Consider the following 17778-nt stretch of genomic DNA (forward strand, 5'->3'; position numbering starts at 1 on the left):
TTGCAGGTACATGTATGGATTTAGTTAGTAGATAGTTTTTAGTTTTTATATGTGTAATCTCCCAAAACATAAAATGTAACCACGATATTCCTCCACCATAAGTGAGGGCAGGTAATAAAATAAGTAGATCATTTTTCCTTTACGAAATGATGGAGTGTATAGATGGTGTTCAACTTAGAAAGTAAATTTCAAGGACTAAATTTTATGAGGGGAGAATGTAATAACTCAAAGAATTTTCAGCATCTCGTCGGCGAGTGCAGGGGATTCGTCGACGAGGATATAAGAGGGGCTCGTCGACAAGGACAGGTTTCATCAACGAAAAAATACCGAAAGAGGATTTTGGGGCAGTTTGAAATTTGTCGACAAGGAAGGAAGTTCGTCGAAGAAATTACTTAAAGACTTATCAACGAGATGATGTGTCTCGTCAACAAATCCAGGGCTATAAATAGTGAAACCTTGGATTAAATTGCAAAATTTGGCACAACAATCACTCTTTCTTTCTCTAAAATGCCTCTCCTTCTTTCTCTCTTCGATCCTGGTCCCGTTTCTCGTCGGATCGAAAATTCGAGGCCACCACGACACTCCTAGCGAAGTTCTCTGCAAGTATGTTGGAGCTGATTGTTGGTGGAATTAGTTTGAAATTCATCCCAAACTCAGGATAAGGTGTTTTATTCAGAATCTGCTCTCCCTGCAGTTATAGAAAATGTTGTATGTAGGAAAATACTGATACTTTGTTCTGGGGGATGTCATTTTAAGGGTGTTAAGTGGAGAACCCTGCGACTGTAGGGCCAGAGTTCAGTGAGGGCTCTTCAAAAACTAGGTAAGGGAAATATGCTATGCTAGGAGATTTACTTTCGTTATCACAAATTATATATGTATATATATATATATATATATATATATATATATATATGCATGTATACTAGATAATATACAGGATATAAATTTTTAAAGTATGTGTGGCCTGAGTACATGATATTGATATGGAGTTTTACATAGTTTTTCAGTATTTCAAGTTATACAGATATAGTTAGATAATTGCAGATCTTATACAAACAGAATATGTATATATATACAGTTTTATTCAGATGATTACATAGACAGATATATATAACAGAATATAGATATTTATTTAGAACAGTATATACAGTGTATATAGAAAGTTTTGATTTTCCTAAATGCCATAACACTCATATTATACAGAAAGAAAGTACAGACAGATTATATAGTTATAGCATTAAGATGCTACAGATATTATAGTATTTACAGTACAACAATATAGTGTTATGGTTATTTTGGAAATATAATGAAAACAATATAAAGAGTATAGTATGTGTATATATATATAGTATCAAATCCATGTGGAAAGATTACAGAAAGATACAGTATAGATATAGAATACAGAGCACGGTACCGTTGTTAGATACAAATAGAGTGCAACCACATATCTCAGATAGTGTGGGTACCGTTGACCATGCTCGGAGAGTATGCAGCTCCTTAGTTCACTGGGTGGAGGGGGCTGGTTTGAAGAAGTAGCAGTCAGTCTCGCGCTTAGGAGAGTATGCAGTTTGGCCAGGCTAAGGTAGTGTAGAGTATAGTGACTTACTTGGAGGGCCGACCAGGTTAAGTCTCGCCTATGGGCTGCACAACCCTGTCATGAGTGGTCAAATCATGACATACAGAGTCTCAGGGAAAGAACACAGTTATGTATATATATAGTTTTACAATTTTATAGTTTTTATCGTATGTAGTATGTTATAGCAGTATAAATGATAAAAAGATCAGATGATACAAATGCTTTAAGCTATTATACATGTGTTTTATATATTTGTTAGATCATGCAGATTTGAATATTATTATTATAATTTTATGACTCGGTCATCACACACTAGTAATAGCATATTTCCACTTACTAAGCGTCAAGTCACCCCATTACTTTAACATTTTTCAGGTGAGCCAGCTAGGCGAGCATATCAGGCTCGCGGATAGAGATCACTTGGTCACCCTAGTTATAGGGTAAGTTTTGTGTAGGGTTTTGTATTTTTGGGGTAGTTGACACTAGAGAGAGAGATGAATTATATAGCTATGGTTGAAAATACTGAATTCTGGTATTGTATATATATATATATATATATATATGTAATTTATGTTTTCCGCTGCTTAGGGGTGCCAATTATATTCAAATATTGAAGTAATTTGTTATTATATATATATAATTGGTGAGAATTTTGAGGATGTTACAAAAACCCCATACGAATTTTGAAACAACCATAGACCTAATATTTCCTACTTTCATGTTTTTAGTTGTAAATGCTTTGTGCTTAGGGATAATGAGCATCTACGGAAATTTGATTCTAAATCTGATGAAGACATTTTCCTAGGTCATTCTCTTAATAGTAAAGCATATAGAGTTTTTAATAAAAGAACTTTAACTTTCATTGACTCTATTCATGTTGTATTTGATGAATCTAATCCACTTTCTAAGAAAGATGATGAAGATGATATTGACATTATAAAATGCTTAGACAAGTTATCTATTGAAAGCAATGCAAGTGAAAGTTCAAAAATAAATGATAATTCAACTTAAGATAATAACAATGAAAATGAAGTTGGGGAGTTGCCTAGAGATTGGAAATTCATTAGAAACCATCCTATAGATCAAATCATAGGTAAACCTTCCTGTGGTGTAGCCATAAGATCTTCCTTGAAAAACCTAGTGAGTCATTCCGCTTTCTTATCCCAAAAAGAATCTAAAAATATTAAAAAAGTCATAGAGGATGAGTCTTGGGTGTTGTCTATGCAAGAGGAACTTAATCAATTTAAAAGAAACAAAGTGTGGACCCTAGTTCCTAGGCCTAATGATTACACCATTATTGGAACTAAATGGGTATATAGAAATAAGAAAGATGAGAATGGGGTAGTAACTAGGAATAAAGTTAGACTAGTTGCCCAGGGTTACAATCAGGAGGAAGGAATAGATTTTGATGAAATATATGCTCCTATTGCTAAAATGGAAGTCATTCGTATGCTACTTGCTTATGCTACTTTTAAGAATTTTAAATTATATCAAATGGATGTTAAAAACGTATTTCTTAATGGTTATATTAATGAAGAAGTGTATGTAGAACAACCACCCAGTTTTGAAAATCATAAATATCCCAATCATGTATATGGGTTGTTCAAAGCCTTGTATGGATTGAAACAAGGTCCTAGAGCTTGGTATTAGAGGCTTAGTAATTTTCTACTAGAAAATGAGTTTACCCATGGCAAAATTGACACTACACTTTTTCATCAAATCCAAAAATGATGATATGCTTATTGTTCAAATTTATGTTGATGATATCATTTTTAGAGCCACTAATGATGAGTTGTGTAATAATTTTGCCAAGTGTATGCAAAGTGAATTTGAAAAGAGCATGATGGGTGAACTTAGTTTCTTTTCAGAGTTGCAAATTAAACAAGCTAAATATGGGACTTTCATTTGCCAATCTAAATACGTTAAGGACTTGCTAAAGAAATTTAATATGGAAGATAGCAAAATCCTTGGTACTTCTATGAGCTCTTCCATCAAACTTGATAAAGATGAGCAAGGAATCCCTATTGATGTGAAATTGTATCGTGGCATGATTGGGAGTCTTCTATATCTTACAGCTAGTAGGTCTGATATTATGTTTAGTGTGTGCATGTGTGTTAGGTTTCAAGCTGCTCCTAAGGAATCTCATCTATTAGTAGTAAAATGAATCCTTAGGTATCTAGTTCGAACCATAGAGTTAGGATTATGGTATCCTAAGCATACGACTTTTGAGATTGTTAGTTATACTGATGCTGACTTTGTCGGTAGTAAGGTTGATAGGAAGAGTACTAGTGGCACTTGTCACTATTTAGGACAATCTCTGGTTTCTTGGTTCTCCAAGAAAAAGAACTCAGTTGTCTTATCCATAGTCAAAGCAGAATATATTGCGGTTGGTAGTTGTTGTGCTCAAACTCTATATATGAAACAACAACTTGTGGATTTTGGGTTGCCCTACGATACAGTACCGATTAAATGTGATAATACTAGTGCAATTAATATCTTAAAGAATCCTATCTCACATTCATGAACTAAAATATTGAGATTAGACATTATTTCCTAGGTGATCATGTATAGAATGGGGATGTGACACTTCAGTTTGTGTGCATAAATGAACAATGGACTGACTTTTTCATTAAACCACTTCCAAAAGATAGGTTCATACAAATTAGACGTGAACTAGGTCTCCTGCATAGTAGAGATGCTTCCTAGATATTTGATACATTGCATAAACTTAGGGGGAGCTTTCTAATAAATCTTAAGTCTAACAATTAATATAACAATTGGTATCCTTCATTGGTTTAGACTTTATGAATTTGTTTGCGTTCTGCAATGCATAATTCTCATATCTACTACATGATGATGATTGTATTAATGTTTTACATCTTGATCATACTGGAACTGTTTGGGTTAAGTAGTTGTGGATAAACTGTTAATCTTAAAACTCAAAACAAGTCATTTTTATATAGGTATTTTTGGGAAAATGTCCTATTTTCAAATGACATGCTGCCGAAATTTTTAAAATAATATTTCCCAAACTTATCTTGTGTATTAATGTATCATACCCAATGCCTATGGCTATTTATTTTATAGCCCTTTTTGCTATTGTCAAAAGGGGTCAAAAGAGGGAGATAGAGATTAAAAGCAAAAATTGGGTAGTAATACTTAGTACTTAACACATTATTTGCATTGAAATTTTTTTTTTTTAGATTATGAATATTGTCAGGGAGAGCCTTTCTAGGCTATACCCACTTTTTGCATGGTGTATTTGTCATTATAAAAAGGTGGGAGAATGTTGACCTCATAGGTCACACCCGATTTTGATAATGACAAATACTCAAGTATTTGATGGCTATCTAGTTTCTGTGCAAGTTTATATTCACAAATACTTTGATGATACATGAAGTAGTGCATGAAGACCCTAAAGATCATTTTATATTGTAATTCATTATTATTCAATTTTGGTTTGTAATAGTAATTAGGGAAAATGGTTTGTAATTAATCTCTACATATCATGTATATAGGCTAATTGTAAACTCACAGATCATGGAGAGATCTTAGGTCCCTACACATATGCACAAATAGTCCCCATTATCACTTCTACTATAAAGGGATTGAATTTAAATGAATTGAACTTAAATAGACAAATTTGTGGAGGTCGGGCGACTGAACTTGTTGTGTTCAAAACACATCGGGCGCTCAAACCATGGACAAGTCAACATGTTGACTTAGTTTCGGACGACTAAACCAAAATGAATGCACCATCCATGGGTGACCAAACCGCTGAGGTGACCGTTCTCACCAACTTAGCCAACCGAACTTTACGTTCAAAATGGCCCCAAGTACCCAAACACTTGAGTTTGGTCAACCGAATCATAAACCGAGCGATTGAAACACATGAAAAATAATTTTTGCCTTGGTTTAGCCAACCGAACATACACCTGGGCACCCAAACGTCCAAAAGAGACTTTTTCTACCATGTCTATTCGGGCAACCAAACCAAGGTTCAACCACCCAAAAACTCTCGGGTTGCTTATTTTTTTACCCAAGTTAAAATTCTTAAACATGGTTAAAATTTCTAAATTATTTTAAAACAATTCTAATAATACTCTACATGTCCTAAACGGTTATATTTTGGCCAACTTCTATATAAAGGGCCTCATTTGTGTGGATTAGTATAAGATTAAGAAAAGCATTAGTGCAAAAATCCTCTCAAACCCAAAAGCTCATTATTGCCTATACTTCTTAAAATACTCTAATACCTTCATTCCTTTGATCAATCTTAGCATTGTGAGAGCTTCTTGTTTGTGCTATTGCTTAGTATAGATTGCTTAATACTCCCATCACTCTTGCTTGATTGATTGATTTATTTTGGGGAGTTAAGCAAAGTTTATCCCACAGATTTAAATTTAATAAATCTTGTGTTGGGATAAACTCAATAGCTTGAGGATCTTTGCATTGTCATTGCAAGATTCTTATAGTTATATTTTTTGGTGTGCTAATATTTTTTACAAGCTATAATATTTTTCAAAAAACTCTTGTGTCGAAGAAAATATTTTTGAGTTGATTTTAATAATTGATTGACATCTTTGGAACCCTGATTTATTATTAAGATTGAATATCTTATTTCAAAGAAATAGTTTGTTTATACACTCTTGAGCCTACTTGTGATCATACTTTGCTGAGTGTTAGCTTGCATAGAATCACATCACTGAGCTTACATTACCTATACTGTTGATGTGTGGTTGATTGATTACATTTTGTACATATCTGCTTGATTAAGAAGCATAATCACTGTACCCTGTTTGTATTGTGAAAATATTGTTGTATTCTAGGTGTGGCTTGAGGGGGCGGTTATCCAACCCGGTAAAGATTGTATGTAAAGGTTGAGGTCAACCCTGTGCTAATTGACCTAGTTGTTTAGGTGCCACTCTACTCGTTAAGTGAGCTTATAGTGGTAATCTTTGTGCTTGTTAGCCAAGGCGGGGATGTAGGCAGTTTGCCGAACGTCGATAACATTTTTGGTGTCGTCTCCTTTACTGCTTTATTGTGCATGTTTGGTTAATTTATTTGTGCAATTTAATTTCCATTGTATATTTATATTGTTTTACTTTATCTGCACTAGATTGACCTTAGACTTGTGTAATACTGCTATTAGGGGATTGACATAGGGGATAAAATTTAAAAATACAAATTCACCCACCCCCCCCCCCCAATTTGGGATTACAATAAAGCTAACATAGCTCGGCTCCTCTCTTATTCTCTCTAGATTTTCGGCTCCGATTCTCCCCAGTTCGAGGATGAAAACCTACCACAGTGATCTTGGGGAGATTCTTTACAACCTAACCGGAGCAAAAATTCAACTTGGGAACTTTAGGAACCATCCCAAAATCAAGGTAAGTGGGTTTTTAGGTATTTCCAGTATTACTAGTTTTATCTGAGTTTGGATTTTGTGTTTTGAGGGTATATACTGATGTTTTGTGGAATAAAATTAGGGTGTTATATTTTCAAGGTTAAGGTGTTTTTAGGACCCTGCAGGCATAGGTTGAGGACCCCAGCAGATATTTTTCTAGGAGCCAGGTATATTAAAGTTTAAGAAATTGTGAATAGGCAAGTTCAGGTGCGCCATGAGCATGAAAATATAGTTGGAGGCGAGCCTCATAGCCAGTTAGGTAAGGGAAATATGCTATGCTATGAATTTTAGTATAGTAGTTAGTAAATTATATGTTTTATCAAATTATAATTTAGTACACAAATTATTAGTATATTAGAAACTATAGATTTTATGGCATGAGAATTTATTTAATTAGTTGTGTGGCATGAGTTCGTAACAGATTTGTACACAATTTATACAGCTTTCAGATATCATGTTTTACAGTTAATTAGCTAAAATATCATTATACAGTTTTCAGACTACCAAGATTTACGATATTAATAGATTGCCATGATTTCCAAAACTTTAAAGTCATAACACTAAGATATTACAATTTGAACAGTTCAAATATTACAGGCCAATTATTATAAATATTTCAGTTCAGTTATTACAATATTTTTATATCAGTTTACTGTGTTATGGTTATTTTTAAATCATGATGAAACATCAAGATAATACATATATATAGTATTAGACCCTGATGAATTAGATCAGTTATCAGCAAAACACTGTACCGTTGCTATTTTATATCAGTTTTCCAGCTACCGTGCCACAGAGTTTGTGTTAGGGTCGGGCTGAGGATTGGTGGTGTTTAGTTTACCAGCTACCATGCCATAGAGTTTGTGTCAAGGCCGGGCTAAGGAGTGGTAGAGGCTAAATCATGATGTTTAGTTTTCCAGGGTATTATCACAGTTACTTTTATGTATATACATTTACAAAACAATAGCAGATATTCTATAGTACTAGAATTATGAATAAATAGTACTCAGAGATGTCAGTTGTATTTTAAACGATATGAGATGCTTTGCCAGTTAAATTTAGTTTCAGTTATTTTTCAGTATAATATGTTTGTAAGCTCAGTTGCCACACACTAGTAATAGCATATTTCCTTTTACTGAGCGTTGTCTCATCCCAGTGATTTAATATTTTTCAAGTCATCCAATTAGGTGAGCAGATCAGGCTCACAGATAGAGAGGGCAAGTACACTACCCTATATAGTAATCAGGAGTTTTAGGTATATGATACTGGGATGATGTGTAATTATGGAATTATGTTTTTGGGAACAAACTGGATTCTGGTATTGTATATATGGATGTATGTTTTTATGTTTTCCACTACTTAGGTATGTAATATGAGCAGGGTTTCCTTAGTGCTCACTTGGAGCCTGGGAGGTTATAGTAGATAATTCAGGGGTATCAGAGTAAATAGGTAAGAGAAAAAAAATGGTATAATTTTTGGGTCATTATAGTTTGTCCATTCATATCTCACATTCTTCTTGGTTAATCGTGTCAGAGGACTTGATAACTTAGAAAAACCCTCTACGAACTAGCGGTAGTATCTTGCCAATCCTAGAAAGCTCCTAACCTCATGGACGTTCTTTGGTCTTATCTAGTCCATTACTGCCTCAATTTTGCTTGGATCCATAGAAAGACCACTCCTGGATATCACATGCCCAAAAAATGCCACCTATTTTAGCTAGAACTCACACTTCTTAAATTTAGTATTTAGCCTCCTCTCCCTCAACACCTGAAGTACTATCCTCAAATGATCCTCGTGCTCCTTGGGACTTTTCAAATATACCAATATGTCATCAATAAACACTACCACGAACTGATCCAGGTATTAATGGAAGACTCTGTTCATTAGGTCCATGAATGCAGCAGGCGCATTCATCAATCCAAACGACATAACCAAAAATTCATAATGGCCATACCAGGTCCGGAAAGCAGTCTTAGGTAAATCTTCTAATTTAACTCGCACCTGATGGTACCTGGATCAAAGGTCGATCTTCTAGAAGACCTGTGTTCCCTGAAGCTGGTTGAATAGGTCATCGATACGTGGTAGCGGGTACTTGTTCTTTAACGTCACCTTATTTAGCTCCCTATAATCGATGTACATCCTCATCGACTCATCCTTCTCTTTAACAAACAACATAGGCGCTCCCCACGAAGATACATTGGGCCTAATGAATCCCTTATCCAAAAACTCCTGCATTTGTTCCTTTAATTCTTTCAATTCGGCTGCAGCCATTCTATACAGAACCTTAGAGATCAATGTTGTTCTCAAAGACAGATCGATAGCAAACTCCACCTCATGCTCAGGAGGTAACCCTAGAAAATCATCCAAAAAAACTTCAGGAAAATCCCTATCAGGATATCCTCCAGCTTTAGCTCTTTCGTTGACATATCTTTCACATAATCTAGGTAACCTTGATACGCATTCAAGAGTAACCTTTTAGCCTGCATGGTTAATAGAATCGATGGTGAGGCGCGCACACGTGACCCCACAAATTTGTACTCCTATTCTCCTAGAGGTCTGAACACCACCTCTTTCTTGTATCAGTCAATATTGGCATAACCGAAAGCTAGCTAATCCATTCCCAAAATTATCTCAAAACCATGCATGTCCAAAACCACCAGATTCGAAGGCAACATCCTTCCCTAAATACTATTAAGATAGTTCTTTAGTATCCTCCTACACACCACCCTAGTTCCTATCGACGTGACCACTAATAAGTTGACGTCTATTGGCTGAGCTTCTATCCCATATAGTTTAATGAACTCCTGAGCCACGAACGAGTGTGTTGCCCCCGAATCAAACAACACAGTTGCTTTATGGGAAAAAATTGAAATAGTACCTATCACCATGTCACCGGCATCCTCCACATCTCTCGGCGTAAGTAAATACACCCACGCTTGGGCGGTATTCCTCTAGTGACCACCTTGATGAGCCTGATTGTGTCCCTAAAACTGGTTAGGTGTGGGCACATCACCAAGCGGCACATGATAGTCTTGTGCCAGGTGGTCGGGTCTGCCATAATGAAAACAACTAGTTGCTCCACCCCAGCATTCACCTTAATGCCTCTGATGACATCTAGGATGGGGAGGGCGTGATGGATTCCCCTGATGGGCTCAGTGTCCCACTTCTTGTCATTGGCCTGCTAAATTACCAAGCCTCCTCCATGTACTCCGACTGGTGCAGGTCTGAAACCCATGAGGCAGGGGTCTCTTCCTCTGGTTCGCTACCCTCGCACACTCCTTTATACTGGCCTTCACTACCATGGCCTTGTCCACCAACTCAGAGAAACTTTGGGTCTGCAACGCCACCACCTGCTTACGTATTCCCTGCCTCTGACCTCTCTCAAAACTCTGGGTCTTCTTCAGCTTATTTGGGATCATGTATGGGGCGAAGCGAGATAGCTCCATGAACTTGGCCGCGTATTGCTGTACGGTCAAGTGCCCCTATGTAAAGTTCAAGAACTTCTTTGCCTTAGCTTCCTTGGTGGAAGCTAGGAAATACTTTTCCAAGAAGATCTCCCTAAATCGACTCCATATAGTAACTGCAGGTTCTGGCCTCTAATCCTCCGCCAGCTTCATGGTTCTCCACCATCGTTTAGCCTCTCCTACTAACTTGAAAGTGGCATACTGCACCCTCTGCTTATCGGTGCAATGCAACACAACCAGAATATCTTCAATCTCCTCAACCCAATCCTCAGCCGTGATCGGGTCCACTCCTCCTGCAAATGTCAACGGACTCATATGGGTGAACTACTCGATGGTGCAGGCCCAATCTACCGGTGGGTGATTCTGCCCTTTAGAGTCCCATCGGAGCTCCTTCCTAACCTACTATGCTAAACCTTATAGCACCACCGAGGTATCCACATCCTCCTCACTGGAAGTATCCACATTATTATTCCCTCCAACGTCTATGCCCTTATCCCTAGGATCCATCTTGAAAATGGATCAAATAACGGTTTCTTAGAGTCCTACTGCTAGAGCATGATAAGAATAACTAGTTAGCTAAAATGGTAAAATTCCCTACACACTTCTAACCATTTGACTTTCAGACTTCCCATCCTAAAGTTTGGCCTCACTGCTCAGAAACAAAATTGTCAAAGGTTTGCCATGATTTTTTTGATACCATCACCTCAGGAAAAACACAGAATACCGTCAAGGGAATTCTGCCTTCAGCTACAAGACAAACTCTGTAATCTTAAGTACGCAACTTCACTATCCTTCCTATAGCTAATCCACTCCAAACACTTAGACTACCCATTCCTAATCTCATCACCACTCATTCCTATACTCTGCTAGTATTATCCTCTAGAGTTTGTAGAACCTAGCAACCTAGGCTCTAATACCACAATTGTAACGCCCCCAATAATAATTAATCATAAATAATTAAAAATAATGACATCATGCATGCTATTTCTGACACCATAGATGCCATATCTACGAACCCAGTGGGGTCTCAGGTAATACCATCGCATAATAATTTAAACAAACAAACAACGGAAGCAAAGTATATTGTTACAACCATTTATACCAGAGTACTACGTCTCAACCTTTGTAATGCCCCGACCCTCTCGGTGGGCCCAAAGTGCTACTAAACATACATACATACATACATCTCTGATACCATACATATAAAACCAGCCCAACAAGGGAAAACTGAGTGTTACATAAACACACACAATGGAAAACATTCATCTTCTAATAAAACTTATCGAAGTTTCTAACTATTTCCTATACACATCCATACATAACAGAAAACATAATTTGCTATATATATACAATCCCCAAAAGATAAACACTACATAAAATCTCACCAGTTTTGACAAGGACCATCTACTAACTAACTCTGCCAGGCAACATGCTAGGCTTGATCCCTCGGAGGGCCTAAAACAACATTTGTATGCTAGGGTGAGACACCTCTTAGTAAGATGGATTATATTATTATGAGTGTGTGGCTAGCATGAGATTTCGTGTGCACAAATACTATTAACAATTAAATACATTTAATTGACATTTTAAAACTTTACTACTCTGTAAATACATACTTTGGCACAATATAGCCCTTTCTATAGTAAATATGCCAATATATGCCTAGAAGATACAACTTGGTTTTTTAGGACTAGCATCATCACGCCATCACATACACGTGCGACATGCTTCCCCCCATGATGGGTTGTGCGGCTTGAAGGATGGACTTAACAAATAGTCAGCCAACTAATGCCAAGTCAAACATAAAGTAGTATGATGGTGCCTACTCTTTCTCCATATGCCCGAAGGCTGAGTCATCGAGAATACTCCATAGGATGGGGCCCTAAAATCACTCCTTCGAGGAGTACTTTACCCAGGCCACCAGTCGCCTTTCCCATCCACACTCTAACTAAGCAATGTGGTTGCACCCCTATATACATATAGCTACGGTATCGTGCTCTAACCATGAGATCATCATAATAGGGCTCTACTATCATATATGATAATTTACATCATATAAAACTGTAATTATCATTTATTTCATAAAATTGTAATATATCATACTGTGTACATTACTCTGCGAAACATCTGCTAATTACTGACTCGGTAAAAACCAACGTATTATATCTGTCATAACTGGCTTGGTAAAAATCAAAATTTGCTCGATACTGACTTGGTAAAAATCGACGTATCATAAACTCAGCATTTAACCATCACATCTCATCTCATCTCGTGGCATATATCCATCACATCTTATATCTCGGCTTATATACGTTACATTTCAGTATTACACAAATTATACGCATTTAATGCCAATTAAAAATATACTTATGCCACACAATTTTTATCGAGTAACTTATACATATCTCATCTGCACGAAAACATAAATACTGCTACTAAAACTGGGGTATAAATATCTCCAGGTTATTATTTTACTAAATATAAATATATAGCTAAGTATGGGAAAAATGGAGATGATCAACCCTACCATCGTTGATTGGTTTTTAAAACAATCTATAATTTGAAATAAAAACTTTCCAACTGGTGAAATCGATCTTAAATATCAATATCATATTTTAAAAATATCATAGTTAAATTTAAATGGTTGGCTTCTAAAATAAAGTCGGTTAACCGAACCCTAGGCTTGGAAACCTTAAAAAAGCCGTAACCATTTATCTAAAAACCGTTTTAACATTTCATTCTGTTATAACTCATAGACATAACTGACATAATATAATTCCCTTACCTATTTCTTGAAAAACACTCGGGACGCTCGAAAATCGAAACCTAACTTTTTCCTGAAAACGAGAATCCATTTCGCTAGATCTGTAGATATTCACTCCCTGATCCTTGTAGTAAACTCTGATCATTGAAATGGGCAACGAACGACGAAGGATCAAAGAGAGAGAGTGTGTGAGCGCAGGTTCTAAAGAGAGAGGGAGAGATATTTTGATTTCTTAATGAAGAAGCAAACAAATATCTATTTATAGATCCCTTGACCCGGTCAAATTCATGAACGAAATTATTCGTCGATGAGAGAAGGGCCTTGTCGATGAACCCTAAGCCTAATATTTTCTAGACGTTTGGGATCTTTTCATTGATGAACCTCTGAATTTCAGCGAGCAACCTTAGTAGGGCCTTTGTCGACGAGAACATGGAGTTCATCGATGAAGCCTGCTGAAAATTCCCTTTTTCCTTTCTTATTTAATTTCCTTATTTTCTTGGTTCGCGTCTCTATAATCTCCTCTCCTTATAAAAATTTCGTCCTCAAAATTCGCTAACTGCTTTCTATCACATTATATAAATCGTCACTGCTCTAACTCTAAGAAGAGCTAGCGGCCACCCACATAACAGCCTCGTCCCAAATTTATTACCTGCCTTCACTTATGGTGGAGGAATACCGTGGTTACACATAATGTCTCGGGAGATTACGATATCCAAACACTACTCTCCCGAAGACCAAACATACTTTAAACCATAAACAACTTACTCTAACTATAATACATACATACCACTTATTTACCGTTTTGTCTACCTGTCTAGCTCTGAGCGTCTCTGAACAACTGAGGATACTTCTAAAGTATCTCTAACTCTAACTCCCATGAAACCTCCTCTACTGCATGATTTCGCCGTAGTACCTTTACTAATGGAATCCTCTTCGTACATAGTTCCTGCTCTCTATAGTCTAAGATCTGAACTGGTATCTCCTCATATGCTAACATGTCCCTAAGCTCCAACAACTCGTAACTGATCACATGCGAAGGATCAGGAACATAACACCTAAGCATGGATACATGGAATATGTCATGAATCTTTGACAATGCGGGTGGTAATGCTATCATGTACGCCACCGAACCAACTCTCTCTAGAATCTCGAAAGGTCCGACGTACTTAGGGCTCAGCTTGCCCTTCCTACCAAACCTCATCACTCCTTTCATCAGAGCAATCCTCAGAAACACAGCATCACCCACCTCGAACTCTAACTCCTATCAGTGTCTATCTGCGTAGCTTTTCTACTCACTCTAAGTCGTTTAATCCATTCCCTAATGAGCTTGACCTTTTATGAGTTTTGCTCAACCAACTCTAGCCCCAAAATCTATGGCTTACCCACCTCATCCTAGTACAATGGAGATCGACACCTCCAACCATACAGTGCCTCATACGATGCTATCTGATACTGGCCTGATAACTGTTGTTGTAGGCTAACTCAACTAACAGCAAATATCTTATCCAATTGCCTTAAAAATCCAGTGCACATGCCCTTAGCATATCTTCTAAAATCTGGATGGTCCTCTCAGACTAACCATCGATTTGTGGGTGAAACGTTGTGTTGAAAGTAAATTGAGATCCTAATACTTCCTAAAGACTCTTCTAGAACCGAGAAGTAAACTATGGATCTCTATCTGAGACAATCGACACTGGTACCCCATGCAATCTGACTTTCTCCTAAACATATAGCTCTGCCAGCTTATCCATGGAATAACTGACTTTCATCGAGATGAAATGGGTTGTCTTCGTCAATTTGTCAAAGACAACCCAAATCACATTTTGTCCGTGAAGTGTTGATGACAATCCGGTGACAAAATCCATGGAAATGTGCTCCCACTTCCGTTTAGGAACGAGAAGTTGTTGCAACGGCCCCGTTAGCCTCTAGTGCTTGGCCTTCACCTGTTGACATGTCAAGCACATCTCAACGAAACGGGTGATCTCTCTTTTCATGTTAGACCACCAAAAATATTCCCGTATATCCCTATACATATTTGTACTCCTTGGATGAACTGCGTAGAGCGAATGACGTGCCTCCTCTAGAATGACCCGCTTAATATCGCCGTCATTCGGTATGCAAATCCTGGTATGGAATCTCAACACCCCATCATCTAAGATGTTGAAATCTGGGTTCAACACATGCTGCACTCCCTCTACAACCTCTACCAGCTCGGCATCTCTTGTCTGAGCTATTCTAATCCTCTCCCGCAAGGTCTGCTATATAACTAAACTAGCAATGAATGCTTGGGAATCCTAGTCCACCAATTATGCTCCCAGCCTCTCTAGATCCATCATGATATGATAATGTATAAAAACTGCTGAAACTGATGCATCTACTGACTTCCGACTTAGAGCATCAGCTACCACATTAGTTTTTCCTAGATGGTAACTAATGACACAGTCGTAGTCCTTTATTAGCTCCAACCATCTCCTCTGCCTCATGTTCAGCTCCTTTTGGGTGAAAAAGTACTTAAGACTTTTATAATCGTTAAAAATCTCGCACCTTTCACCGTATAGGTAGTGCCTCCAGATCTTCAATGCATACACTACCGCTGCTAGTTCCATATCGTGTGTCGAGTAGTTCTTCTCGTACTGTTTGAGTTTAAGAGAAGCATAAGCAATTACATTTCCCTGTTTCATTATAATACACCCAAGACCCTTCCTAGAGGCATCACTATACATAACAAATCCACCATCCCTTGATGGGATGGTCAAAATTGGAGCAGTAACCAGTCGCTGCTTCAGTTCCTGAAAACTCTACTCGCACTCATCAATCCATTCAAACTTTGCGTTCTTCCTCGTAAGTCGTGTCAATGGACCTATTAGCCTGGAGAATCCTACTACGAACCATCGATAGTATCCTACAAGACCCAGAAAGCTCTTGACCTCCTAAACATTCTTCGATCTCGTCCAGTCCACTTGCTTCAATCTTACTCGGATCCACTAATACCCCTTCTCTAGACACTACATGCCCCAAGAATGCAACTTGCTCTAACTAGAACTCACACTTCTTAAATTTCACAAACAGCTTCTTCTCCCTGAGTACCTAAAGTACAAACCTCAAATGAACTGCACGCTCTTCAAGACTCCTTGAATAAACTAGGATATCGTCAATGAAAACGACCACGAATTGATCCAGATACTCGTTGAACACCCTGTTAATCAAGTCCATAAATGTTGTAGGAGCATTAGTCAATCCGAAAGGCATAACTAGAAATTTATAATGGCCATACCTAGTCCAGAATGCAGTCTTTAGTACGTCCTCTGATTTCACCTTCAACTGATGATACCCAGATCGCAGATCGATCTTAGAGAAGACATGTGTGCCCTATAACTGGTCAAACAGATCATCAATTCTAGGTAATGGGTATCTATTCTTCACTGTGACCTTGTTAATCTCTCTGTAGTCGATGCACATCCTCATCAACCCATCCCTCTTCTTCACAAACAACACTGGTGCACCCCAGGGTGAAATACTCGATCGGATGTAACCCTTATCTAGTAGCTCCTGTAGCTGCTCCTTCAATTCCCTTAATTCTATCGGAGCCATACAATATGGAGCTTTCGAAATCGGTGTCGTCCCTGGAGTGAACTATATAACGAACTCCACCTCACGATTAAGAGGAAATCTTGATAAGTCCTCTGGGAACACATCTGGAAACTCACTTACCACGGGAATCTCCTCCAGCTTAAGTTCTTCTCTCGACATTTCTTTCACAAATGCCAGATACCCCTAACATCCCTACAATAGTAACCTTCAAGCCTGAATAGATGAAAGGACATAAGGTGCAAAATGCACACATAACCCTACAAACTTAAATTCATGCTCCCCAAAAGGTCTGAATACTACCTCTCTCATGTGGCAATCGATGCTGGCATAATTAGCTGCAAGCTAGTCCATTCCTATAATGATATCGAAGTCATGTATATCAAACACAATCCAACTGACTGGTAATACTCTCCCTTGAATCTCTACAGGGAAATCCCGAATCACCCTACTACATACGACTATTGACCTTGACGGTGTAGCCACTACTAATTCTAAATCTAATAGTTGTGCCTATAACCCACATAATTTAACGAATCCTTGGGAAATAAAGGAATGTGTTGCTCCTGGATTAAATAATATCATATATTTATTTGAAAGCATATAAATATTACCTTTCATCACATCTTCGGAGTTCTCTGCGTCGCCAGGAGTTAAGGAATACACCCTTACTTGGGTCGTACCCCTCTGATATCCGCCACGTGATGCCTGATAGCTTCCCCGAGATGGATGCTATAGGGGTGCATTGCTTCCCTATGTGCCACACTCACATGCCTTGGTCTACCACACTGGTACTAAACACCCAAACCCATCATGCACTTCCTTATATACTGCTTGCCACAAGTAGGACAAGCAAAGGAAGATGTGGTGCCTTGAGATGTACTACCCCCAATATTTTGTCGCTAGCCTCCGCCACCACTATATTTATTCCAAGTGTCCTACCTCATACTTGAAAAAGAACTGGAAGGTGTTGGCCTCT

The sequence above is a fragment of the Malania oleifera genome, chromosome 11 (genome assembly GCF_029873635.1).
Source record: "Malania oleifera isolate guangnan ecotype guangnan chromosome 11, ASM2987363v1, whole genome shotgun sequence".
NCBI lineage: Eukaryota > Viridiplantae > Streptophyta > Magnoliopsida > Santalales > Ximeniaceae > Malania > Malania oleifera.